This window comes from Paroedura picta, chromosome 14 (assembly GCF_049243985.1).
Source record: "Paroedura picta isolate Pp20150507F chromosome 14, Ppicta_v3.0, whole genome shotgun sequence".
Classification (NCBI taxonomy): domain Eukaryota; kingdom Metazoa; phylum Chordata; class Lepidosauria; order Squamata; family Gekkonidae; genus Paroedura; species Paroedura picta.
The window spans coordinates 30,806,068-30,826,211 of record NC_135382.1 but is presented as its reverse complement, the minus strand read 5'-3'; the positions used below and the strand labels follow the sequence as shown (position 1 = coordinate 30,826,211).

Genomic DNA, 20,144 nt, shown 5'->3' with positions numbered 1-20,144 from the left:
TATGCCATTGTCTGTGATAAAAAAGCTTTGGACAGCAGTTCAGGTGTACAGACATGCTTTAGAGCAGGGGTAGTCAAACTGCGGCCCTCCAGATGTCCACGGACTACAATTCCCATGAGCCCCTGCGAGCACAGGCACACAGAACTCTAGGGCAGGCTGTCTGCATCCTGCAACACTGTCAACCTGTGAAGTTTCAAGTTGCAATGCCCACATTTACCACATAGTGGCACCAACGTATATATATGTAGACAGAGAGAGAGAGATTTATATCCCCAAAGGGCAATCTGTTTTGCCTGATTTGAACAGTGCACTGGAAATAATGATGAAGACTTTTCTTTTAGATGGCTTTCCTGTCTGTTTTGAAGAATTACAGTCTTATCTGGTTCCAAACAGACAAGTTTTTCTCTGGGTAAAGAAAGAAGCCGGGTCCCCCTGGGCCAACAAAAAAAGGCTATGCTGTGGATCGTGCACCACCCAAAAGAGCCATGTGAGATGGCCTGCCACTGATTTCCCCATCTCAGCCCCCTTGTAGTATGCATTGCCTTATGCGTTAAGGGAATGGACGCAGATACGCATAAGCATCAGCCGAGTCTTGGCAGAAAGAAACCGAAAGAAACAAAAACAGAGCCCTGTTCAGAGAAAAAAAAGAAAGGAAGCTTCAGTGGGGAAATTCCCACCAAGAAATTCACACCAGGAAGAAGCAAGGCCAGCAGCAATGGAAGTGAACCAGAGCCAAACACGATAAGATGGAAGGATGGGGTGGTGGTGGGACACCTTGACTGGGCCCTTACCCACTGAGCAATGAACCAGAGCCAAACACGATAAGTTGGAAGGATGGGGTGGTGGTGGGACACCTTGACTGGGCCCTTACCCACTGAGCAAAAGAGGCAGACGGGAAATGTCTGTATTCCGGAGGTACCTGCATCCTTCTGGTGCTAGCATCCTCCATAGATGGCAGACATAAAAGCCTGAATGGGAAATGAAGAACCAAGGGCATTGCACCTTCCACCAACTTATTTTATTTGTTTGTTTGTTTATAGCCCGCCACTCCCACAAGGCTCGCGTCGGGTCACATACAGTAAAAACACTTAAAAACCCCTAACAAATCACACCTAGCATCTGTTGAGTGTTTGAAAACCACCTCTTTTGTTGCAGTTCTTACAACAACTCTGTAAGGCACACTGCCGTCACCACACTATAGATCTGAAGCTGAGAGCGTGGCTTACGTACCAAAGGAGTTAATGACATGGGAGATTCCAGAGCTCAGCTGTTAGCTTGTTTTTCTCTCTTCTTTTGCTCAGATACAGATCCATTTCCTTAACAATGTGCTGCAATCCTCCCTTTGTCAGCAACTGAAACAACTGTTGATGGAGGAAATTTTCTCTTGGCAGTTTCTGCTAACAATGGCCTCCTTTCGTCCTGGAAAGCTGAGCTTGCAGGAAACATTTTTTACTGCCCCCTGGCTAAATTCAGCCTAAGAATTCTCCTTTATCATTTGCATTTCCAAATAAAACATGCCACGTAGCAACACTAATACCCCTCCCCACCTGAAAAGTGTCAGGATAATACAAGGAGAAGACCTACAAGGACATGGGAATCATTTCCTTTCCCCCTCCTCCACTATTTACTCTTTCCTTTCCCCAGAAGTCCCCATAGGGTCTCTCATTTTCCTGCTTCCTTTTCTCCTTCCTACCTACCACTCAGCCTACCTTCATCCCCCCCCCCCTTTAACTTTCCATCCTTTCCCCTGGAACTTTCTACCTGCCCCTTCCTAGGAAAATTATGGCCTGGTTGAATCATTCTGGGGCTGTTAGGCCAGTCCCCGTTGCATGTTAGGGAAGTACTTATGGGGGACATTTCATTTCCCCTGTATTTTCCCCCCACACTATTTCTTCTTCCCCCCTTTTGGCATCCTCCATATCTGCACCTTTTCCTGCTTCTCTCTTTTCCTCCCACTAACCTACCTTTTATATGCCCCCTCCATCTTCAGAAATGGTTATTACTTCATTTATACCCCACTTATCCACTGTAGGGACGCTAAGCAGCTTACTTCATTCTCTCCTTTTTAATCTTTACAACAACCCTGTGAGGTAAGTTAGAAAATATGTAACTGGCCCAGGGTCACCCAATAAGCTTCCATGGTAAAGTGGTGGTTCAAACCTGAGTCTCCCAGATGCTAGTAATCATTACACCAGAGTGGGTACTTTGGAATAGTAGTAAACAGCCGGGCCTGGGTGAGTCAAGCAAGTCAGATGCAGGCAAAGTGGTTGCTGCCTAATCTGGCCCTAATGAGTTCTCCTGCAAAGGTCAAAACAGTCTGGACAAAGCCCTGCTCCCTCCAACTGACTTTTACTGACAAACCAAGGCTTGAAGGCTGACAATGCTGTTGTGGTTGTGTAGCAACGGCTTTTGAAGACATTTTTTTTAAAGCTACAGGTGCTCCTTATATCAATGTGGGAGATTTTACCCCCCCCCCCCCGGTTGTTGGTCGGTCTGTAGGTAAATATATATATATATATATATATTTCAGATTTTTCTGAAATATTGGGGCATTTTCCAGTGTATAGGAAGATCTGTCTTGTCTGTTTATGGTGTGCCGCAGCGCTGGCTGCTTCGGACACCAAAGCACCCAATCCTACCTTGGAGGTCTCCCATCCAAGTACCAGCCAGAACCTGCTTAGCTTCTGAGATCTTATTGAATCAGGCTCACCTGGGCAATCCAGATCAGAGAAGGAAGGATTGTTTGCAGAGCAGGAGCCCAGCCCATAATTGATTTCTATTTCATTATACATGACCAAATTTCTCCACGTTTCTGGGGTCCTCCCCGCAGCAGATCAAAACCTGAGAACCCAAGAAAGTTCAAGCAGCCGAAAGAAAAAAGCGATGGGGAAAATGTGTGACAAATGTCAATCCCTCTAGCATTCGGTCTCGAAAATATTTTTTCAAGGAGCACTGGGTGCAGCAGAGAGTTTAAAAGCTTGGCTTGGCAATAAAGACGGAGCTGGTGCGAATCTTGTCCCAGACAAACAAGCCGGTCACAGCTCAATATTCTGATCTGTGATATAATAGGCTGACCCACCTCACAAGGTTGTTGCATCACAGCCAAAAGATACAACTGAAATATCCTACACACCCCACAAGGCTAGATTAATGCTTTTATTACCTGAATGATCATTATCATTATCTGGAGACAGCAAAGAGGGCAACAAACACACTTTTCCGAACAATCTAATAATGGACGGCTCTTGTATAGAAATATAGTGTATGTTCTTGAAATCTTACTTGACGGAAGGCTGCAATTGCTACTCGAGGTAATGAGGGGCCAAACTGACTATTAGTCTCTAGCTGACCTGCTATTTCACTCTGCATTTTATCATTAAAATCATTTACACAATTCCGTCATGATTATACCGTGCTCACAATAACCCCTTTTGCCTTTGTACCTCCTTTGCCGCATCAACACAGGAAAGAGTCTGTAATTTGCTCAGCTAAAAGGTGGCCATAGCAAAAGCCTCAGGTCAGGTCAGGTGTCTTTCAAAGGCTTGATTAAGATACGGCCATGCTGGGTCACGTTTCTTTGTCCTCTCAGGCTTCCCTCGGTCAGGGTTTGTAAGGTCCCAAGCAGGGCCTGTTGCTTTTCTGCAAAGCTTTGGGGGAAATGAAATGTGACAGAGATCACTCTGATTTAGGTTGGGAATTTTTTTTTGGGGGGGGGGGGAGGTTGATTTGGCAGAGGGAAGGGATATCATCATCATCGTCAGTAGGGTATAAATGCCATAGAATTTTCCTTCCAAAGCAGCCATTCCCTCTAGGGGAACTGATCTCTGTCAACTTGAGATCAGTTATAATCCCGCTGGAGATCTCCAACCATCATCTGGAGGTGAGCCATCCTACTCTGATTATCAACATTTCTGTCCCGTTCTATAGAGTTGCTACTCAGTAGCAGTCTAATTTTGTCTGGAAATAGTATGGTTTGTAGTGATATCAGTCTCCAGGGGACCCCCTAGAATTATAGCTCATATAACAAACTAAGGAGATCAGTTCCCCTGGAGAAAATGGCTGCCTTAGAGGGCGGACTCCATAACATTATCTACCCTCCCTTGGCTCCACCCCCACTCTTGGCTCCACCCCCAAAGTCTCCACAGCTTGCAATCCTAGCAGTTAGCGTGCAGGGCTTTGAGGAGTCCCAGGATCAAATCTCCACTTTGCCTTAGATCAGAACAGGTAGTTCTGTTAGGTTGTCTGATGCAGTACAAAAGGGCAAGAGTTCGGTAGCACCTTACAGTGACAAAACTTGCGGCAGGGTAGGAGCTGTGGTGAGTGTGTCTGAGGAAGTGAGCAATGACTCATGCCTTGCCACAAATGTTGTCACTCCTTAAGGTGTGACCGTACTCTCTTTTCTACCACTTTGCCTTAAAGGTCCTTAGGTGATGCTTGGTCCCTCAGCCTAATTTACTTCACAGGGTTGTTGTGAGGATAAAACCGAGGAGAGGAAGATTTGCTTAGGAGAGAACAAAAGATGGATGGATGGATGAATGAATGAATGATCTGTCCTTGGACAATTTCTTTAATTTCGATTATCTTTGCCTGCCATGCCTTCTAATACTGCTTATTCTAGCCTCCCACTGACTCCTTAATTTAACAATTTTGTTAGTTTTATTTTTTTTATAAGAGCTACATGTGGTTCCTCATCGAGCCCTGTTTGGCTAGGAAACCATCTATTGCCTACCAGCACAGCACAACACAACTATATGGCCTGGTTTGGTCCCCTGATGACCCAAGTGTCTGAATCCGAGGCCTTCCCTCATTGCCTCAGGAGAAGAAATCACAGTCTGGGATCTTTATTGGCCATTTTCTATGTTTACATGTGACAAACAGACACAGGCGTTCAACGTTTGTGTTCAGTCTGTCCGACGGTATAATACATCTGGCTTTATCGTCACAGTTGGCACTAGACTTTTACGAGAGGAAGAAGAGGGGGTTGAAAGGTGCTTTGTTTTCTTTTTAAGTGCGGCACGCTTTATGGACAGCCCTGACAGGAAATGTTGTTTCTTTGATTTCTAACATGGCTGAGGCTGAAACTATGTTTCGAGAGGTGGAGCATCTAGCAAGAGGCAGGTCATAAGCATCCAGGGAGTTTAAAAAAAAAAAAAGATTTGAGTCTGCCCAGTTATTCAGGGGAGGAGAAGTCTAAGCGAACGCAGCCAGCCCAGGGAACAGCTGCAACGGTGCAGCCAAGACAGCTAATCGAGTTCAGAGGAACTGAGAATTAAACTGGATTTGCAGCATCTGGACTGAATCCCTCCAACAGGTGAGTGCATAATATCACTCTGCCTCCTTTTCTTGGGTAGTCTTTGATTGGCTCATTAGCCATGCAGTACCAAGTAGATTTACACCTCCTAAATCCATTGAAGTCAACGGGTGCGGAAGGGTACAACTGTTTAAGATTGCACTGCAAATCTCATTGAAAAGGGGCATGGGGGGCACTGTATGAGAAGCGCATGGCTTACTCAAGGATCTTAACAGTGCCTTATACCAAAGATGCACCCACACTTCCTTTGATATTGCGCTACACCGATAATTTACAATGAGGTTTGCCATGTTAGCAACACAGTCCGGGCATGCCTGATTGCTATAGCACTACAACAGTATACTATTCGATCGAATGCCAAGCTAAGTTAGGCTGTTGACCCTGTCTAGCCCTCTCTTGTCTAATTCTGATTGGTAGCAGCTTTTCCAGGTCTCTAACAACACCTTTTCCCAGGAGGTGTCAAGGGAAAACAGGACTATCTTCAGACATGTGCTCTATCCCTTTTCTCTCAAACCTGATTCTGGTCTACAACAGAGCGGGATTGCTGGAGCAATTGTAGATCAGACGTCAATCCTAAACAGAACAACCAATGGAAAGGGTCCTGATGTTGCTATAGAAGGGAGATTCTGCTGCAAAGTGCTTTTTCCAGTGGTGGTGGTGGTGGGTGCCAGGCATTCAGTCGTGTCCAACTCTTGGCAATCCCATGGCACAGATGTCACCACAATCCCCGATCCCACTTTGCCTCCCTCAGTCATGCAATGTCCTGGCCGGTGTCTGCTCCGACCGTATCCTGGTTTCCTTTCCCCACTGACCGATTCTAGCACAATTGCACTCTCCATTGAGTTGGATTGCAAGATATGGCCAAAGTAACTGGAGTTTCGTGATTTTTGCCTACTGACGATATATCAAAATTTATGTGCTTTAGTATTTCCTTGTTTGTGATTTTTGCTGGTATCAGGATATCAAAGTTTGGGTTCTGTTTGAAGCCATTACTGTATAAACTGCAAGGGTTACTCTGCTTCCTGAGTGCATTAAAAAGACCACAGTACTTGTTTGTCTCCCTTATGCAAGCATTTCTGATCTTACCTTGCCCCCCAAGTTTACCTGTCTATTGTACTATTTTGCTTGGCTTCCTTGGGAACTGAACATTGTAATCTAGCTGGTGTGTTGAGAAATTCTGACTTGTGTGGCACGAGAGGAGGTAGGAATGAGTGGTGGATGTAGTAAGGGACTTCTGTGTGGGAAAATATACATGTTAGTTTGTGGGAAAATGTTGACTGATTCTTTGACGGAATGTAACCACAAACCCTTTTAGGGTTCCTAATCATATTATGAATTCCTGATTGGCATCTCTTATTTCTCAATCCATGAGGAAACTCCAAATTAATCCCTCTCCCAATAACTTTTATGGAAGAGTCACCAATTTCATTTTCCCACATGCAAGGATACATGATGCCCTCTACTGATTACATCTCTGGAACTTTTGTTTAACAAGAAACAACTGTTCTCTGAAAAACTGCCACCCCTACCCCTACCACCACATATAGACACAACCCGGTGCAGTGGTTAGGAGTGCGGACTTCTAATCTGGCAAGCCGGGTTTTATTCCACACTCCCCCACATGCAGCCAGCTGGGTGACTTTGGGCTCACCACAGCACTGATAAAGCTGTTCTGACCAAGCAGTAATATCAGGGCTCTCTCAGCCTCACCTCCCTCATTGGGGGTCTGTTGTGGGGAGAGGAAAGGGGAGGTGACTGTAAGCCGCTTTGAGACTCCTTCTGGGAGAGAAAAGCCACATATAAGAACCAACTTCTTCTTCTTCAGTGGTCCCCTGGGAGAAGGAATGCCAACTTGGGGTTGGGAAATTCATGGAGATTTGGGGGAGAAGGTTGAGGAGGGTATGTCTGGAAAGGGAAGGAATGTCAGCAGGGATGTGATACCATAGAGTCCGTCTGCCAGAGCAGCCATTTCTCTAGCAAAACTGATCCCTGTCATCTGGAAAGTAGTTGTAATTCCCAGGATCCACACCCTCTCTGGGAGCTCCCAGCACAACTGAGTCTTGGAAGCTTGATTTCAAGTCCAACATGATATCATTTGGACCACCCCAACTTCCAGGAGAGGACAGAAGCTGCTTCAGAAGTGGCTTCTAGGTTCAAATAAAGCTTATGTGGGTCCATCTGGCCTCATGCACTGCATATGTGTGGTGATTTCCTTTTTTTTTGGGGGGGGGGAGAAGGATGAATGGTTGCCATGGTAGAGAGAGACCTTGGGGAGCGTTAGCTTTGTTTGGGAGGAAGCACATCTTGATTTCTGCAGCCGCTGCTGAGCGAGAGGCTGCCAAGGAGACCAAATGGGAACGTCAGATAATGCAGGAGGCTTCCTCTCGGCCTGGCCGGGTCACCGGCCTCTATCTGCTGCAGGGATCCGATCCCACGTGTTATCCCTCCTTGCGGCTTTTTATTATTGTTAGCTGAGAGGAAGTGCCTCAGCAAATAACAAATTCCTAGTTCTCCCTTCGGTTAACTCTGTGCTGGCCGGAAGAGGGAAGGGTTTGGATCCCTGCTTCTCTTTGCTACATACATATAGATACTTATAGCAGTGGACACGTAGACAGATAGGGCAAGGGGAGTTGGATCTGCAGAACTAAGAATCGGCCCAGAGCTTTTGTGAGTCGACTGGAAATAACTAAACGCTAAAATCCCGTTGATGCCCAGGCTGGCCTGGTCGCGTCAGATCTCAGAATCTAAGCCAGGTCAGCCCTGATTAGTACCTAGATGGGAGACCACCAAAGAAGTCCATGGTAGAGGCACAGAGGTGAGCAATGTCAAGTCACTTCTGTTCATTTCTTCCTTGGAAAACCCCATTGGGGGTGGTCACCATAAGTCAGCTGTGACTTCCCAGCACCACCAAACCCCATTAATTTAACAGGACGTAATTGCGGGAAATTTCCAGGCCCCAACAGGGGTTGCCAACTCTATTTAAAGGACATGATTGTTGTCCACCCAAGATTTCACCTGAAGGATTTCATAGTATTTACTTGTCTCCTTATTCTCTGCTTCTAGCCTTTGGGCTGTTGGTTTTCAGCTGGTGGGGTCGGGCAGAAAGGCTGATGGTGTTAGACGTTACTTCTGGCCTCAATCAGCGGCCGGCGGAATAGCTCTGTCAAAAGGTCAGCAGGGCTCTGATCTCATTTGCTAGCTTATAGAATCATAGAGTTGGAAGGGGCCACACAGGCCATCTAGTCCAACCCCCTGCTCAACTCAGGATCAGCCCAGAGCATCTTAAAGGTTGTTCCACAAGGCTGGGGTCAGAGCCAAGATGGCCATGACCCTGGTTGAGATGAGTTTGATTTCCTTAGAGCCAGGGACCATGCACAGATTTTCCTTTCTTGAATGTAGTGTCCTATGGGGTGCATAATTAGAAATCAGACCCCCTGCCCTTGGCTCTATACTTGTTTTATGGCTGGTTTCAATGTAGGTGTACTTATGATTGTATTGTTGTTAACTTTGCAAAAAAAAAAACAGTATATGAATGTTTAAAAACAAGGTGCCACTACAGAAATCACACTCTGCAGACACCTTTGCTGTGGTAATTGAGCAGTGGCTCTTGTGTGTTTGTTTTTACTGTCCCAAACCCAAAATATCTGTTTATCTTTCTTTCCCTGCCCTTCCACCCCACCCTGCCATGGCTACCCCAAATAGTTTAGTGCTTGCAGCATTCACACTGAACATGTAATCCCAAACACAGTTACGCCCTTCCAAGTCCTTTCCAATCAATGATCTTAGAAGGATGCAAGACTGTTTAGGATACCACTGACAGATATCTTGCATGGGTAACCAATTGCTCTTTCTAGCGATTGATACCAAGACTCAAAACCTTCCAACAGGCAACAGAAAGGTGAGAAATTAGATTAGCTAATCTTCTGATGCAACGGTCAAATCAGTGGATTATAACAACACACGACATTTCAGAGAAGGGAGAAACTTTGCGTCTAGGGTGAACAAGGGGGAGACTTTCTCCCCCTCCTTGCCTGATAATCTCTAGATTCAAATCATAAGATAAAAAAATAAATTCTGAACTGTTTGCTTCAGCCTTTTTCCTGTGGTGCTTGCTGTTATCTGTGTGTGACTCTACAGTCTCATCTGCCTTGGCTAGATTAAACTTTCTTTGTCCGACTGATAGACTGCTAGATGGTCCAGCCTTGTAACAGAGATTGCACACAGGACAGCCTGATATGGCCATTAGACCAAAGGGTCTCTTGCGTAGTACACAGTCTGCAAATGAGGTCAGTTTAGGATGAATCAGAGTTATATGAGATAATGGAATGCTAACTCCCTGTCACTCACCCCCAGATGTTTAGATTTTAGCAGCCTGAATTTAGGTCTGTTTGAACCTGTAGAAATTCTAAGGGTTATCCTGAGCAGATTTACTCTCTTCTAAGCCTGTTAACTTCAGTGGACTGAGAGTGATATAACTCTGCTTAGGACAGCGCTGTAAATATCAGAAATCATCATCTTTCTACTCACTTGTGGGGGAGGCTGAAGATTTTGAATTTTCAAGCCTAATTTTGTGTGCATTCTGCTGTATCTGATGTCTCGCAACCGTTTGTCTAATTGGTTTGTTATCTCCCTTGTCGTTCTGGACTGTTTGATGTGGGTACTTTTCTACTGGTAGCACACGGCTAGTGCATTAAAGACAAGGTATATTTACATTATTTATAGTTTGCCTTTCTAACAGGGATTCAAGGCAAATGACATAGAAGTTTATCACATTACTATTCTAAACTGGATGTTATTTGTTGTTGGCTCAATTTTAAGTAATGCCGTACAGGGGCGGTGGTTTCATTCTGCAAATGTCCATCTAGTAACAAGCCATCTCTGAATTGCTGTGGTCATTTCAAGTGCTATTCTCTCCCCCCCCCTTTTATTTTTACCATACGATCTTCTGCAGACTTAAAAAAACGTTCTAAGCCAGGCTTTCTCAAACCTTGGATTTCTTAAATGGATAGGTGTCAATTAATATTTTATATATTTTTTAAATTCATTATACATTTATTGGGTGATATGACCATATATGGCTATCAACCCACCCACCCCTCCCAAAATGGCCAATCATGGTGGTGGGGAGGGGCCATGGGTGGGCAAGTATACAGCTATGCTTCCCGACCATATTTGGCACCAGCCTTTAAAAAAAGAGAGACTTCCTCTAAAATACATCTGCTAATCCTATTAGTAACATATTTTAAGCAGAACAGAATTTACATAATACTTTCAATAAGGTATATACATCAGTATAAACCACTGCTTATTAATTAATCGTTTATCTGAGTACATGCATCTGGTGAAGTGATCTCTGCCCCAAGAATTCTCTGGTCCACTAAAAACGAGTTTCAGCTTTAAGATACCATTTGTTTTGCTTCCCTCTGGGTGGTTCAGCAGAAGACCAGCAGAGGGTAGCAGTTGCAAAAAGAATATCGACAGTGAACGCAAATGGAGAGGAAGAGACTCTGGTTTCACAATTACTGCTTAAGTATGGAAGTGAACTTGAATAGACTCTTTTCATTGATTTCCCCATGTAGTCAAGATTATGACATCCCATGACCTTGAGGTCTTATTATGCCCCTGGTAATTGCAGTCTATAGACATCGGGAAAGCCACAATTTGGCCACTCCTGCCACAGGATCTGCCCTCCAAGGAAGCTATTTCCTTCTTTGGGATTAGTCTCTGATCTGGAGAGCAATTGTAATGCTGGGAGATCTCCAGGCCCTCTTGGGAGTTAGCAATCCTGAAGGCAAAGGCTTGAGCGATCTGTGTATCTCAAACCGTGAGTGGTGTAGCTGGTGGCGGGTGAACCAATTTTGTCAAATCTTAGAAGCTACGCAGGGTCAGTCACCGTTGGGACCCCAAGGAAAACCAAGATCATGATGCAAAGACATGCAGTGGCAAATCACCCTGAACATCTTTGCCTTAAAAACCCCATGGAGTTGCCATAAACAAGCTGTTAACTCGATGGTCCAAAAAAAAAAAAATCTAGCCAGAGGAAGGATTCTAGCGAGCTCTACAGGTTGCTCATTAATGTGTGACTTTTCCATTGGTCCTAGTAGAGTATAATATAGTGTGTAGCCATGTTGGCCTGAAGCTGCAGAACAAAGATTGAATCCAGCAGCCCCTTTAAGACCAACTAAGCTTTATTCAAGGTATGAGCTTTTTTGCACCGCTGGTTTTTGTTCTACGTTATACTGTTTTTGTTTTTGTTCTACATTATACTGTTGCTGCTCTTTGGCCCGTTTTGAGGGGGCTTCCGGTTCATCAAAGGAACGTCTCTTTTGAAGCACGGAATCACGCTGGAAGTTTTGAGGTCGTCCTTCATTCTTGCCTTGGCTGTCATCACTGAATCCATTATGCAGTAACAGGATAATTGTCCCTTTGGCACCCGAGCAGCACTTAGCAAGAGTACAGCGCTAAAAAAGAAAATAGCATGTTGCTTTTCATTTGTAAAAGTGGGGATGAGAGGAACACGGAGGAACTATCACAAATTGTTTACTGCTCAGGGACTCACACGGAGAGTGACACTGCAAAAAGGAACCTTACCAGAGCTCAAGCAGGCATAGCTGTTGCATTCAAGTTGGAAGGGAGCGGAAATTATGAGGGACTTCTACAGACAAGAGCCTCTTGTGGCGCAGAGTGGTAAGGCAGCAGACATGCAGTCTGAAAGCTCTGCCCATGAGGCTGGGGATTTGATCCCAGCAGCCGGCTCAAGGTTGACTCAGCCTTCCATCCTTCCGAGGTCGGTAAATGAGTAAATGTATCCAGCTTGCTGGGGGGTAAACGGTAATGACTGGGGTAATGACTCCACTGGCAAACCACCCTGTATTGAGTCTGCCATGAAAACGCTAGAGGGCGTCACCCCAAGGGTCAGACATGACTCGGTGCTTGCACAGGGTATACCTTTACCTTTACCTCTACAGACAACAGCAATCTGATTAGCCTGGATTAGCCTGACCTTCGGGAGCTAAACAGGGTTGCCCACAGTCAGCACCCGGGTGGGAGACGACCAAAGAAGACCGAGATCCTATGGGGTCTGGATCCTATGGGGTCTTTCAGCTGATCTCCAGACTATACAGATCAGTTCCCCTGGAGAAAATTGCAGCTTCAGAAGCCTGACCCAAAGCCATGGCATTGTAACCCCACTGAATTCCCTCCTTCCCCAAACTCCACCCTCCTTAGATCAATCTCCAGGAATTCCTTTTGCCGGAGTTGGCAACCCTACTCCATATTCTTTTTCTTCTATAGATAATAGCACCCCCTTGTAGGTGGCCAAACTAGCTCTCTGGAGGACCTGGATTATAAGTCCCACGAGCCCTTGCCAGTATCCTGTTGCCAGGGGCTCCTGGGAATTGTAGTCCATGGACATCTGGAGAGCCACAGTTTGGCCACCCCTCCCCTGGGGTAACCCTCCTTGTGACAGTGTTCTTTCGCAGTGCCCCACAGTACTTAGTTTCATTCCTCTTGGCCACACTTCCTCCTGTTACAGGAAGTGGCCCATCTGACAAGCTGTTCTCCAGCCATCATAAATATAGTCTAGGCTTCTCATGCCAAAAGCTGCCAGGCACTAGCTTTGTTGGGCCCTGTCGCCTGGAAGCTGCCTGGCTCAGCTCACCACGGGTTCCGCCAGCAGTGAGTTCATCCCAGCTGGGCCCCGAAGTGCGCCAGGTGATGTGAGCCAAACCAGGCCTGCCTTTGCGCGCCTTGCCTAGCTTCTCTGCAGCACGCAGAGCAAGCTGACGTTGCATTTTAACTTTCTCCTTTTCAAGGTGCTCGGATCGTTCAATACATAAATCTACATCATGGTGATGTGCAGGGACGCCCCCTGTCCCCCCGGAGACACCGTGCACAAATATGGCGATGTCTCCGGATGTCCTACAGCAGAGTGTATTAAATGCACCACATCCCACAAAAGACAAGGCTTCATTCATGAATTCGCACACTGATGTACTGACTAGTGCAGCGACCGCTGGCAAAGCTACTGGGCCCAGCTGTTTCCATCACTCATGCTGAGACGGTGGTGCGGAAGAGTGACGGTGGGCAGAAAAAGAGCTCCACGCAGTGAGAAGATGGATTGGCAAGGGAGCCTCTGGATTCGGGTTCAGTCCCTTCAGGCTTTCCTTTCCTGGGACTCTGGACCAGTGGTAGACTGTGCCGTCAACTCACAGCCAATTTACGGCGACCCTGTAGGGCAGTGGTTCTCAACCTGGAGATCGGGACCCCTTTGGGGGTCGAATGACCCTTTCACAGGGGTCGTGGCAAGGCAAGCAGCTTGGCTGTGGGGGGGCACCATCCACACAACAGCCTTGCGGGATAGATCGAGACAGAGCGTTTGTCTGTCTGGAGCAGCAGAAAAGAGTGAGATCGGCATGGTGGGACAAGAGGCAGAACTTGGGTCAGTTTTGGTTTAATTTCTGTGAAAGAACATTTGCATAGTTTTATGGTTGGGGTCACCACAACATGAAGAACTGTATTAAAGGAAGGTATTAGGAAGGTTAATGAGCCTCTTGTGGCGCAGAGTGGTAAGGCAGCATAAATGCAGTCTGAAGCTGTCTGCCCATGAGGCTGGGAGTTCGATCCCAGCAGGCGGCTCAAGGTTGACTCAGCCTTCCATCCTTCCGAGGTCGGTAAAATGAGTACCCAGCTTGCTGGGGGGTAAACGGTAATGACTGGGGAAGGCACTGGCAAACCACCCCGTATTGAGTCTGCCATGAAAACGCTAGAGGGCGTCACCCCAAGGGTCAGACATGACTCAGTGCTTGCACAGGGGATACCTTTACCTATTAGGAAGGTTGGGAACCAATGCTGTAGGGTTTTCAAGGCAAAAGATGAACACAAGTGGTTTGTCTAAATGCCTGTCTCTGCAGAGCAACCTTGGACTTCTTTGGTGGTACATCCAAGCGCTGATTAGAGCTAACTGTGCTTCACTTCCAAGCTCCGACAAGATCGGGTTAGCTTGGGTCATCCAGGGTGGGCCAAGACATCAAGTCCAAGCAGACCATACTGAGCTGCCTGAATCCAAAATCTGGTTCGGCATATGGGCACTGCATATGTTAATTGAACAAACACAGGCCAGTGTTTTTCTGCCATCTATGTTGGAAGCGACTTGACGGCACTAGGCAAGCAGGCATGTCAGTGCATTGCATGATGGGAAATGAACCCAGCCAAAGGGGCTTCCCGCAAGTAGAAGATGAGCCGGCGAGTGAATCCCGGAATGCTCAGAAAGAGGATATTCTCTTGGGAGAAATGGAGTTTTTGTTATTCTGGAGCACAAAGACGTGACGGCCGTTTTTCCGGCAAGGGCCTCTGTACCGAAGGAGCATTTCTCTGCAGGGTCCCTGCTCCAAAAATTCCCTTCCCTGCAGGACAGCTGCAGGTCTAATGCTGTGGCTGCCAAGTGCTTATAAGAAGAGCTTAAAGAAGAGAAGACATTCCAGGAAGATTGACCTAGCTGGGTCTTTTGGCTAAGATCCACAGCTTGTGCAACCTCTGGGACTCCCGATGGGCTTGGAAAAGGGCTAGTTTTTCTACTTTTCTCCCAGATTTGGTTGTCATTTGCCAGGGTTAGAGCTAACAAACAGGAAGGCCTACTCACCTGACCTTTGACCACAGGAAGGCCTTCTCACCTGACCTCTGACCACAGTTGAAGGAGTCTGTTGTATATACTGATATCTCTGGTATGGTTTTAAATGGGGTTATAATTCGGACAAGCTGTAGCCCACCACGAGTCAGTCGTGAAAGTGGTGGGCAATAAGTATAATAATAATAATAATAATAATAATAATAATAATAATAATAATAATAATAATAATAATAATAATAATAATAATAGTAAAGTTCTTGTTGTCACAATGCAGAGTTGGTTAAGGAAGAGATTTCCAACGTGGAAAATCTATAAGACAATGGGGAAAGTGTATGTATTTGGTATTTATGACTTATTCACTGAATTTATCTGACGCTTAGGAACCGGGTTTAGAAAAGAATCTACAGCATAAAGCATCCCATGTAATGGCGCGACCTTATAAAAGAATAGCAATTTTCAAGCCCTAGATCGGGAGTAGTCAACCTGTGGTCCTCCAGATGTCCATGGACTACAATTCCCATGGGCCCTGCCAGCAAAAGCTGGCAGGGGCTCATGGGAATTGTAGTCCATGGACATCTGGAGGACCACAGGTTGACTACTCCTGCCCTAGATTAATGTCAGTTGTCCAGAGACGGCTCTAATACCATGTTGGATAAATTGGTATGACTCCATTGGTATGAATGATTTGCTTTAATTCAGGACTAAGATAATTGGAGGCACTGCAATATGCAGAGAACTGCAGGATAATGAATCCAGCGCCGCTGCAATGCACTTAATGCAACATTGCCACGTGCTGTGTTGAATGAACACTGCATCCAGAACGTGTTGATGCGAAACTCAGATCCTAAATGAGAGAAGTTTGTGATGTAATGTTGTTGATAGTGTAATTGTTAGAAGACACAGAGTAATAAGGAAAGCATGGCAGAGCATTTCACAAGAAGAAGACCTGCTCTTCCTCGGAAACCTTATTCAACAGAGGTTTGCATCTTTCATCTTCTGGATGCCTTCTGGAAATCTTAAGCCAGCCAGTGTGATTCATCCTCTTGCAGGAATGGAATGATAAAAAAAAAGGTCTGTGACCACAAAGAGGACAGTGCAATAGCAGCTGTAGCACATGTCGGGCAGTGTGGGCAGAGAAAGTCCTGCCTGCTAAAGAAAAGGAATTTCTGTTTACTGGGAGGTGTGGTCATGAGCCGATGGCCTCCACCCATCCGAATGGAAATAAAACCCCAGGAAAAGCCAGGCTGCCTCTCTCTCTCTCTCTCTTTCTCAGCTTTTAGTTAATTAATAGGTCTGCCTGCCCTACGAACGAACAGTCCCAAGTTGGGATGACCTGCCAGACGGCTTTTAAAAATTGATAGGTCTGTCAATGGCTATTAGTTATAATGGCTAAGGAAGCCTCCATTTTCAGAGGCAGTGTACCTCCAAATGACAGTTGGGAGGCTGGGTTGCCAACACTGGGGCTGGGGCCAGCATCCTCATCAACTCTTGTGAAATTCCAGCAGTAACTTGTTGAAAACAGAACAAAAGGGGATCTTGGTCAGTGCCATGTGATTTTGACCCTTTCTCCTCCTTGAATCTGCCCGTGCCCCTGACCTGGAAATTGCAGCTGTTGTAGAATGCAGCTGCTAGGGTCCTCACGGGGAGATCAGATCGCTTCTGACTTATGGCAACCCAATGAATTAAAGTCCTCCAACACATCGTAGCGTTAACAGCCTTGCTCCGGTCGTGCAAAATGAAGGTCATGGCTTCCTTAGCTAACTCCATCCATCTCATAGAATAATAGAGTTGGAAGGGACCTCATGGGCCATCTAGTCCAACCCCCTGTACTATGCGGGACATTCACATCCCTATTGCTCATCTACTGCAACTTGCCACCCCCTTGAGCCTTCAGTTGGGTTCTCCTCTTTGCCTGCTGCCGTCATCCTTTCCTAGCAGTATTGTCTTTTCCAGTGACTCCTTTCTTCTCATAATGTGACTGAAGTCTGATAGTGTCAGTTTTGGTCATTTCAGCTAGTCAGTTTAGTTCAGCTAGCGAGTCAGTTTAGCAAACTCTAAACTAGTGATCCTCATTCCCTGGCTCCTGGAGAGTCACAGTCAACCATCAATCAAAAGAGCCACGCCTCCTTCCACCCCTGGCATGAGGGCTGCCCCTCAAGGAGGCTCACAGCTTACCTGTTATTCAGGTAGGGGATGTTTCATGCTGGGAACCATCTGCCAATCATGAGTTTCACTTCCTTGACACATGCCATACTAGAGAATGGTGTTCAGAAGAGCCACTCCTGAACCCCTGAAGGAGAACCACCAGGAAATAAGGAACCCCTAAGATAATACCCCCCCAATATCGCTTTCCTTGGAGTAGATTCAGGTGTGTAGCCATGTTGGTCTGAAGTTGCGGAGCAAAGTTTGAGCCCAGTGGCACCTTTATGACCAAGAACATTTTTTTTGGGGGGGTGGTATAAACTTTTGTGTGCATGCACTCTTCTTCAGATCGGCATGCTCATGAAATCTTATACCCAGAACAAAACTTTGCTGGCCTTAAAGATGCCGCCAGACTCAGACGATTCCCCTTGGACTATTTTATCATTTACCCTGCCAGACTAAAAACAATAGATTGAAGGTGAGTTTTGTTTGAATATGTGTTCTAATCATAGCTGGCTTGTCAATGACCTCTTGTTCCAGCAAGTGAAGTTCAGTCCAAGACCTGTCCTGTTTTTGAACAGCAAAACAACCACTTCATTGCAGCCTGCTTTGAGGAGCAACCCCAAATAGCCCCTTGGTGGTTTACAAACCACTCCTGCCCCTTGGCTGCGCAGTGTGAAACCAGTTCACCTGCCTTGAGTGAAACTAGTTCACTGGTTTATGGACTAGTAACACAACTACCGATTCAGCATCAGGTCAACTCTTGGGAGGGCTAATTCTCCACAAAAGGACCCTCCACAATCAAGGGTAGTTAACCTCTGAATTCCAGGAGCTGGAAGGCAACATCAGGAGAAGGCCTTGGCCTCTGTATTCCGTTCTTGCTAGACCTCCAGAGGAACTGTTTGGCCACTGTGAGAGACAGGATGCTGGAGCGATTGGGATGTGAGTGGCCTGCATAGTGCACGGGGTTGGACTAGATGACCCATGAGATCCCTTCCAACTCTATTATTCTATGATTCTATGACTCAATGGACCACCAGTCTGATCCTGCAGGTCTCTTACCTTAAGCCAGTGGGGGTCAGGAACCCTTTGGGAGTCGAATGACTCTCAGGGGTCACGGCAGGGCAAGCAGCTTGGCCGGGGGGGGGCACCAGCCACACAACAGCCTTGCGGGGTAGATCAAGATAGAGCATTCGTCTGTCTGGAGCAGCGGAAAACAATGAGATCGGCATGGTGGGACAAGAGGCAAAACCGAACTGAAAAACTCCAGAAAAGAATCCTGAACAATGGATCTTCACCCATTTGGTCAGTTTCGGTTTAATTTCTGTGAAAGAACACTTGCATCATTTTATGGTTGGGGGTCACCACCACATAAGGAACTGTATTAAAGGGTCGCGGCATTAGGAAGGTTGAGAACCACTGCCTTAAGCTGTGATGCCCATGGCTTCTCTGGGCAAGGGTGTACCGTCCAGGGTTCTGCATCTCTCCCAGAGAGAGGCATGCCCTTGACCTAGATCTAGCCGATGAATCGCATAGGAATGTCCAACTCCAATGTCCAACAATACCCCTCTTTGTCCACTCCGTGTTGGCTCAACCCACTTTCCCAGCGGAGCATCTGCTGTCAGTCACAAGGGATCTCCGACTGAGGGCCTGTGCCCTCCGGCTCACTAAGCCGAACCCTTCTTGGGCCGCCATCCAACGGGAGTAGCCTCTTTCCCCTTGCCCCTGCGGACTGGCGGAGGGCTGGCAGCATGGAAACTGTACAGCAGCCAGAGTTTCAAGAACAACAAAAGCCCAGCCCGGGGAGGCTTGTGCTATAAATAGGGACGAGAAGCCGGGATGAGACGTGTGTGTTTATCCCTGGGGAGGGGGGGGGGAGCGCCTTGGCAGCTCGCAGGGGCTCCGCTTTGCCGAAAGGCCTGCTGGCAGGAAGTCTGGGGGCGCCAAGGCGGTTGCGCCCTGCAAAGGTCGCCAGCTTAAAAATGATGCAAGCGGCAGAACAAATTGAGAGTCCAGTGGCGCCTTTGGGCGCCACTGGACTCTCATTTTGTTCTGCAGCTTGGAAACGGTGCGTGGCACGCAAAGGGAGGGCGGTACATTAAATAAATAAGCCAGCAAGCCGGATCAATGACCCAACAGGACGGACCCGTCGAGTTCCTGCCGGCCTGAACCTAAAGGAGGCGATTAGGTTTGGGACGCGCTCGCGACCAGCTTTCTATTCATGCTGGGCTCGGGCCAGCAGCCGCCACGAGGGCGCCTTCCTTTGTCCCCCGCCCTCCCGCCGCCCTCCAGCCCCGACCCCGCCACGTTTGCCTTTCCCCCCGGCACGGCTTTGGCTGGACGCGTGTGGATGCGGCCCGTGCAAGCGGCAGGGGGGGCCGTTCTCCAAACCGCACGTGGGAAACGACCAGTTGCTGCAAACGGGGCTGTCCGCTTACTCGTTGGGCGGCCCCACGGGTTGCACGGAGGGTCGCCAACGCTGCGAAGTGACCCCGTCCCCCCGGGATCTTTCCAGCAACGCTGCGATCCCCCTCCCCTTACTTGGGCGGACGGGGCGGGCTGGGGCCTCGGCCTCTCGGGTCTTCCCCTTCGGGAGACGCTCCACCCATCTATCCATCCGTCCACCCTCCGCGCTCCGCCTTCCGCTTGGTGCCGCGCCGGCTCCTCCCCGTCTTGTTCCCGAGCGCCTCGGGTGGGCGGCTTAAGCGGCTGGCGAGCGGCGGCGGAGGTTGCAGGAGCGGGACGGGGCGGACGAGCTCCGGCAGCCATGTAAGTGCGGGCTGGGACGGGACGGGACGAGTTGGACGACGCTTTTGCGCCTGGCCTGAGCCCGCCGCTCTTGGAGACGCTGCGGACCCGTCGCGGCGCGCCCTTCCCTTCTCGGGACCCCCCTACGTGGATGGGCCGGCGTGGGAAGCGCCTCCCTTCGTCTTCCCTTCGCTGCGCTGTCGGCCGAGGGAAGTGGCTCCTCTTTGCTCCCTTTCTCGACGGGGAAGGGCCGCCCGCTCTCTCCCTAAAGTTGGGGCCGAGGCGTGTGAGCTCCTCCTCCTAGCTCAGCTCGGG

The 20,144-nt window shown here is 47.7% G+C and overlaps 1 protein-coding gene across 3 annotated transcripts in view; it reads left to right on the top strand.

Annotated features, from left to right (window-relative positions):
• Positions 1-5,164: 5,164 nt before the first annotated feature.
• The window catches only part of RIPOR1 (RHO family interacting cell polarization regulator 1), a 101,295-nt gene continuing 86,315 nt past the window's right edge, over positions 5,165-20,144 (top strand). The window contains exon 1 of one of the 3 annotated variants that reach the window (XM_077310037.1): positions 5,165-5,311. The gene's annotated coding sequence lies outside the window, so the exon portion shown is untranslated. Of the gene's footprint in view, positions 5,312-19,165; positions 19,270-19,689; positions 19,851-20,144 lie in introns of those variants that run through there. The other 2 variants (XM_077310039.1, XM_077310035.1) reach the window with 2 other exon arrangements.